Source organism: Hemitrygon akajei, chromosome 17 (assembly GCF_048418815.1).
Source record: "Hemitrygon akajei chromosome 17, sHemAka1.3, whole genome shotgun sequence".
In the NCBI taxonomy this organism is placed as follows: Eukaryota; Metazoa; Chordata; class Chondrichthyes; order Myliobatiformes; family Dasyatidae; genus Hemitrygon; species Hemitrygon akajei.
In genome coordinates, this window is record NC_133140.1 from 71,153,539 (window position 1) to 71,160,376 (window position 6,838).

Below are 6,838 nucleotides of genomic sequence, written 5' to 3' on the forward strand. Positions count from 1 at the left end.
AGCAGTGGATGCAGCTACAAGTGGCCAAAAGTGTTCCCAACAGCCTCCACTACAGACTCACACACTGGTGATGTGTTGAGAAGCCTCTTCTCAAGGACTGGTGTTCCTGAACACTTAGTCAGCGACAATGGATCACAGTTCGTCTTGGAACAGTTTCAGTTATTCCTGAAAATGAAGGGAATATGACATATTACATCTGCACTGTACCACCCAGCTACAAATGGCTTGGTGGAAGGGTTTGTCCAGAGTTTAAAAATGGACTGTGAGCAATGTCAGCAGAACACACTACACTAACACGGAATCAGAAGATCATTAATTTCCTTTTTTGCATTCACAATGCAGCACACTCCTCAACTAACAACTCACCAGTTATGCTGTTCCTGGCTCGACCCTGGTACTTAAGATTGGATCTGCTCAAACCAAATTTCAGAATGAGTCTGTAGGACCAACAGCTGAGACAAAACGAGAGCCCATCAAACAAGGAGGTCTGATGTTTCACCCCTGGACAAACAGTTCTGACAAGGGACTACAGAGGTGATCAGAAGTGGGTACTTGAAAAGATTAAGGACAGAACTGGACCATTCTCCTACACAATGGGGATTGTGTCTGATATCATCTGGAGATGACACATCGATCAGTTGAGGAGAGCAGAGACAGTTCTCTAGAGCTGTTGAAACTTCCTGCTGCAGTCCTATAACCACTATGGAGGAGGCTCCAGAACCTGAGATTGTTTCACAGCCACAAGTCTCTCCTGCCAAGCAGGGTGACAACACCACAACCCCACCCCATGCCCCCATCAGGAAAGCCGTTATCCCCACAAGAGTTTGAAATCGTCTACAGCAATTGAATCTCTGGGCCTAAACGGGGCAATTTAACATTTACTGTGCTTTGGATGTCTCTTTAGTACTTGTATTTTCCATGTGGAGAACACATGAGATTTCAACCACCATAGACCTATTGTGGCAATAGGCAAATAGCAGTGGGTCCAGGTCCTTGCTGAGGCAGGAGTTGAATCCAGCCATGAGCAACTTCTCAAAGCATTTCATCACAGTGGTCATTAAGGCAGCTCTCTCTTCTCTTCTTGGACACTGAAATAATTTTTGCCCTTTTGAAGCAGGTGGGAACTTTCAATTGTAGTAATAAGGGATTGAAAATACTTTTGAACATCCCAGCCAGCAGGCAGTCACAAATTTTCAGAGCCTTACCAAGCATTTCATCAGGGCCTGCCACCTTGCAAGGGTTCACCATCCTGAAAGACAGCTTGATGTTGGGCTCCAAGACAGACATAACAGAGTCACCAGGTGCCGCAGGGATCTTCATTGCTGTAGTTTTATTCTCCCTTTCAAAGCAAGCGTAACAGGTGTTGAGCTTGTCTGGGAGTGAAGCATCATTGCCATTCATGATGCTGGGTTTCGCTTTGTAGGAAGTAATGGCCTGCAAACCCCGCCAGAGCCGACATGCATCTGATGTCACCTCCAATCTCGCTCGGGATTGTTCCTTAGCTCGTAAAATAGCCCTCCGCAAGTCATACCTGGTGTTCTTGTACAGTCCTGGGCCGCCAAACCTGAATGCCACAGATCTCGCTCTCAGCAGAGTACGAACCTCCTGGTTCATCCATGGCTTTTGATTTAGGTACGCACAGTAAGTTCTCATAGGCACACACTCATCCACACAGGTTTTCATGAAGTCAGTGACTGCTGTGGCATACTCATTCAGATTCGAAGATGAATCCCTGAATACAGTCTAGTCCAGCAATTCAAAATGGTCCTCTAAGCACACCTGCAACTCCCTTGTCCATACCTTCTTGGTCCTCACTGCTGGTGCTGCAGTCTTCAGTCTCTGCCTATACTCAGGGAGAAGAAGTACAGCCAGGTGATCAGACTTGCCAAAGTGTGGGCATGGATAGCAGGGTAAGCACTCTTGATGGTGGTATAATAGTGGTCTAGTGTGTTGCTTCCTCTGGTATTACAAGTGATTTTCTGGTAATAATTAGTTGGAGACTTTTTCAAGCTGGCCTGGTTAAAATTTCCCAAAGTGATGGGGAAGGCGTCTGCATGTGCTGTTTTATGCCTGTGGATCACATTGCACAGTTCGTCTAGAGCAGTGGTTCCCAATGTGGGGCGTACGCCCCACAGGGGGGTAATTTGATTTTTAAGGGGGGCAATTTGAGAATGAGTTATTAACAGTGAATTTTTTCTAGTAAGTCTGTGTGAATATGAGTGAGTGTGCGAGTTAATACATATGTGTATATACAGTATGCATACATAAAAATACTTGTGTGTATCTACATGTGTAATTGCGTATATACTGTATATATAGTGTATCCCATCATTACAACCATCAAATGGCTTTCATAATTAAATTAATGAATTGACTGATGTAGGAAGGAACGAATGAACAAGTCCAAACGCATAAGAAACTCGTACGAGGTCGCGCCAATGCTGCTTTTTGCAGTAGCTTTCGGTTCTTGGTGGTGTGAAGGTGTGTACATTGCGTCATCTCTTTTAAACGGCGTATCTGTCTTTGTATGCTGTAGAAACGAATCGGCGTTGTTTTATTTATTTATTATTATTATTATTTTAATATCACTTAATGTTCTCTTTTTTACAATTTCTTAGTAATTTCTTCCTCAGAACTTTAACAGTCCTTTGGTTCTTTTATTTTTCTCTTTCATGAATGCCATGTTCTTTGGAAGCTCGTTTAAACCAAGTTAATGGTCTTTTAGGCTTCCTCCAGGTGAATAGGAGTTCACTTTTTGAATAATAAGAATTATATATCACCACAGGGGGCATCAGGATTTTAGAGGTGATTAGGTGGGGCATGGCCAAAAAAAGGTTGGGAACCACTGGTCTAGAGCCTGCTCGATATTGGCCTGTGGTGGGATGTACACCACCACTGAAATGATCGCTGAAATCTCCCGCAGCGGGTAAAATGAATGGCGCTTTATCGCGAGATGTTGCAAGTCTCGTGAACAGGACCGGGTGGACACCGCCACATTTGTACACCAGGAGGAAATGTTCATGAAGCATACTCCACTACCCTTGGCCTTGAAAGACTCAGCAGTCCTATCTTGATGGCGTATTGTGAACCCGTCAATCTGAATCGCTACGCCTGGAATAGAAGGGGTTAACCGAGATTCCGTGAAACAAGAGACACAAATGGTCCTAATGTCTCTCGGATGCAGCACCCTAGCTCTGAGATCTTCAGTTTTATTTACCAGAGACTGTACGTTTGGCAGCAAGATGGTCTGTATTTGGAATCAAAAACCTCATTTTCTTAAATGCCCTTTTAGCCCAGATCTTCCGCAGCTTAAAAGGGGGAAGGGTACCAGCACTGGCGGCCAGATTAATCCATTCAATAGATTTTTTTGTTGGATTAAAATGTCATTACCAACAGTACAGACCTTAGATGCACTTGTGGTTCGCAGCTGCAGCAGGCTGAAACAGGAATATTTTATGGTATCCATTTGAGCTGCTTGCATGAGTCGCCTTTTTCAATAGCTCCCCAAAGCAGATTCTCAACACTTATTACTTCTTTGTTTAGTGTTACTGTTTTTTTCGTTTATTTTTAATTTTCAATTACTCAATTTGTTGTCTTTTGCACATTGGCTTTTAGTTCTTCATTTGTGCACAGAATTTCATTGATACGATTGGATTTCTTAGTACTTACTGAGAAAACCCGCAAGAAAATGAATCTCACGGTACTGTATGGGGTTATATACAGTACAGTGCAGAAGGCACAATAGCTAGAGTGGTATATTATAGTTAATTTATAGTTTATTGAGTTACAGTGCGGATTAGGTCCTTCCAGCCGCGCTGCCCAACAATCCTCCAATTTACAATGACCAATTAACCTACCAACCAGTATATCAGCTCAGTACGATCTAATGTTAAATTTACCAAAGGTGAAGCGGAACAGAACTGATCAGGAGTGGATCGCAGAAACACGGTGACAGGAGAGCAAGCAGACACAGGAAGAGATCCTCTGTCTGCCAGTCTCAGGAGTCCAGGGCCAAGGACTCTGGAGGCAACCTGTCCTGTTTGAGTGGGTAGCAGGGAGGAAAGGGACTTAGTATGTTCTTCGTTTGTTTTGTTGCTGTCATTGTTCTTGTTAGTTGTGTTGTCTTGCAGAACTACAGGACATTCTGGGCGTGCTATGTTGACACCAGAAAGCGTGGCAAACTCTCGCGGTCTGTCCTCAGCGCATCCTCAGCTTGACGTATTGCTAGACATATTTCACTATATGTTTCTACATACAAAGGGTGATTGATATGTTCATGGCCTAAGGTAAAAGGAGTCAGTTTTGGAAAACCTAGCACATTTATTTTTCAACATAGTCCCCTCCTACATTTACACACTCAGACCAGCGGTCGTGGAGCATACGGATCTTGGACCTCCAGAAAGTGTCCACAGCATGGGTGATTGATAAGTTCATGGCCTAAGGTAGAAGGAGATGAGTTATACAGCTCTCGTTACGTGCACATGCAGTTCAACTCTTTGAGTGATTATGCAGAAAGTTTGAAGTTAATAACATCTTCTTCTACCTTAGGCCACAAACTTATCAATCACCCCGATGAGTTATTAACTTCAAACTTTCTACATAATCACTCAAAGAGTTGACCTGTATGTGCATGTAACGAGAGCTGTATAACTCAGCTCCTTCTACCTTAGGCCACGAACTTATCAATCATCCATCTGTGGACAGTTTCTGGAGGTCCAAGATCCGTGTGCTCCACGACCGCTGGACTAAGTGTGTAAATGTAGGAGGGGACTATGTTGAAAAATAAATGTGCTAGGTTTTCTAAAATTGTCTCCTTCTACCTTAGGCCACGAACTTATCAATCACCCCTCGTTCATGCGATAATGAAGAGCATTCAAAAAGGCGTAAGACATTTTAAAATATCCACTGAGAGGTCGAAGACCCAGGGTTACAGAATGAAGAATTAGAAGACATAGGTTTATGGAAAGAAGGGAGAGATTTAATAGAAACCTGAGGGGCAACTTCATCACCCAGAAGGTGGTCCTTTTATGGAATGAACTCCCATAGGAAGTGGTTGAGGTCGGTGTATTAACCACATGCACTTGCATAGTTGCTTGAAAAGGAAAGGTTTAGAGGAATATGGGCCAAAAGCAAGCAAATGGGATTATCTAAGGCAGGAAATTGCCAGCATGAACCAGTTGGGCCAAAGGGTCTGTATCTCTGCTCAATGGACCAATGACTCTATGATAAATAAATCTGAATATGAATATGAATTAAGTCAGAGGTTAATTCTGGGTAAAGTTACACCAGTTCTGAATTTGGACTGGGCTCTTCGGATTGTGATCCATACTAGTACGGCTGATCATTTCATAGTCCAGAAACACACCTAAAGACTTCAGCATTTGCACCAAGCCCATTCCAACCATAACAACCTACACTGAAACTCAAAAAGATTAAAATAACTACAATCTGAGGTTCCATTTGAATATCTAGTTTGTCAGAAAAGGTAAAAGGATATTCTCATATTTCTTTTTCTATCCACACATATGAAGAATGTAACATGTGAGGAACTGGCCAACCACCAAATACCATTCATAACAACATTATCTTCTCCTGCTTCTTTACTTGGTCACTGGATAGAGAACTACCAGGAAATTAGCTACTTTATCTAATGAAAATTGTAGTTAAAAGAAAATCCTCCAGGGGTTAGTGACTAAAATATGATACAATAGAATTCCAGATGCAGATTGAGGATGAGTATCACAGGTCCAGAACTAATATCTAATACGGACAAAGTATTGAAGAAACTCTGAGATAAGGGTGTCTCTTTTACTTATAGTAGGCAAACTTAAAGCAGTGATCAGTAGGTTCTTGATTAGTAATGTATGAAAGGTTAAAGAAAAGCACAGGAGAATGGGGTTGTGAAGGATAATAAATCAGCCATGATGGAATGGCAGAGCAGGCTCAATGGGATGAATGGCCTAATTCTGCTCCTCTGTCTTAAGGTTTTACGGTCTAGGTAAGTAGAACCCCATGGACTGCACACTGGTGTCCCAAGGGAAGTGGCTGTACAGACAGTGGACTCATTGAAAATTTTCTTAACACTTTTAACACCAGACGACTGCCAGAAAACTGGACAACCACCAATATGGCTTCCCTGTTCAAGAGAGATGGAGACAGAGACAAGGTGAGGGAGAGGTGGCGTGAGAGAGAGAGGGGGAGAGAGGGGAGAGAGAAGGGGGGGAAGGAGGAGGAGGGAGAGAGAGGGAGGGGACAGAGAGGGGGGTCAGAGAAAAAAGGTTAATGCAGGGTAGTTATTTTGACAGCTATTCTTGACAAGATGCTTGTCAATAATCAAGGTGGAAAAACTGGATATTTTAGAAAAGCAGAATATGATGAAAGCTAGTCAACCTGTTTTTACGAGGGGCGATTGATAAGTTTGTGGCCCTTGGTAGGAGGAGTCAATTTTAGAAAACCTAGCACATTTATTTTTCAACATAGTCCCCTCCTACATTTACACACTTAGTCCAGCGGTCGTGGAGCATACGGATCTTGGACCTCCAGAAAGTGTCCACAGCCGGAGTGATTGATAAGTTTGTGGCCTAAGTTAGAAGGAGATGAATTAAACAGCTCTCATTACATGCACATGCAGGTCAACTTCTTGAGTGATTACGCAGAAAGTTTGAAGTTAATAACTCATCAGATAATAACTCATCCAGGTAATTGATAAGTTCATGGCCTAAGGTAGAAGGAGATGAGTTATTAACTTCAAAGAGTTGACCAGCACGTGCATGTAACAAGAGCTGTTTAACTCATCTCCTTCTACCTTAGGCCACAAACTTATCAATCACCACTGCTG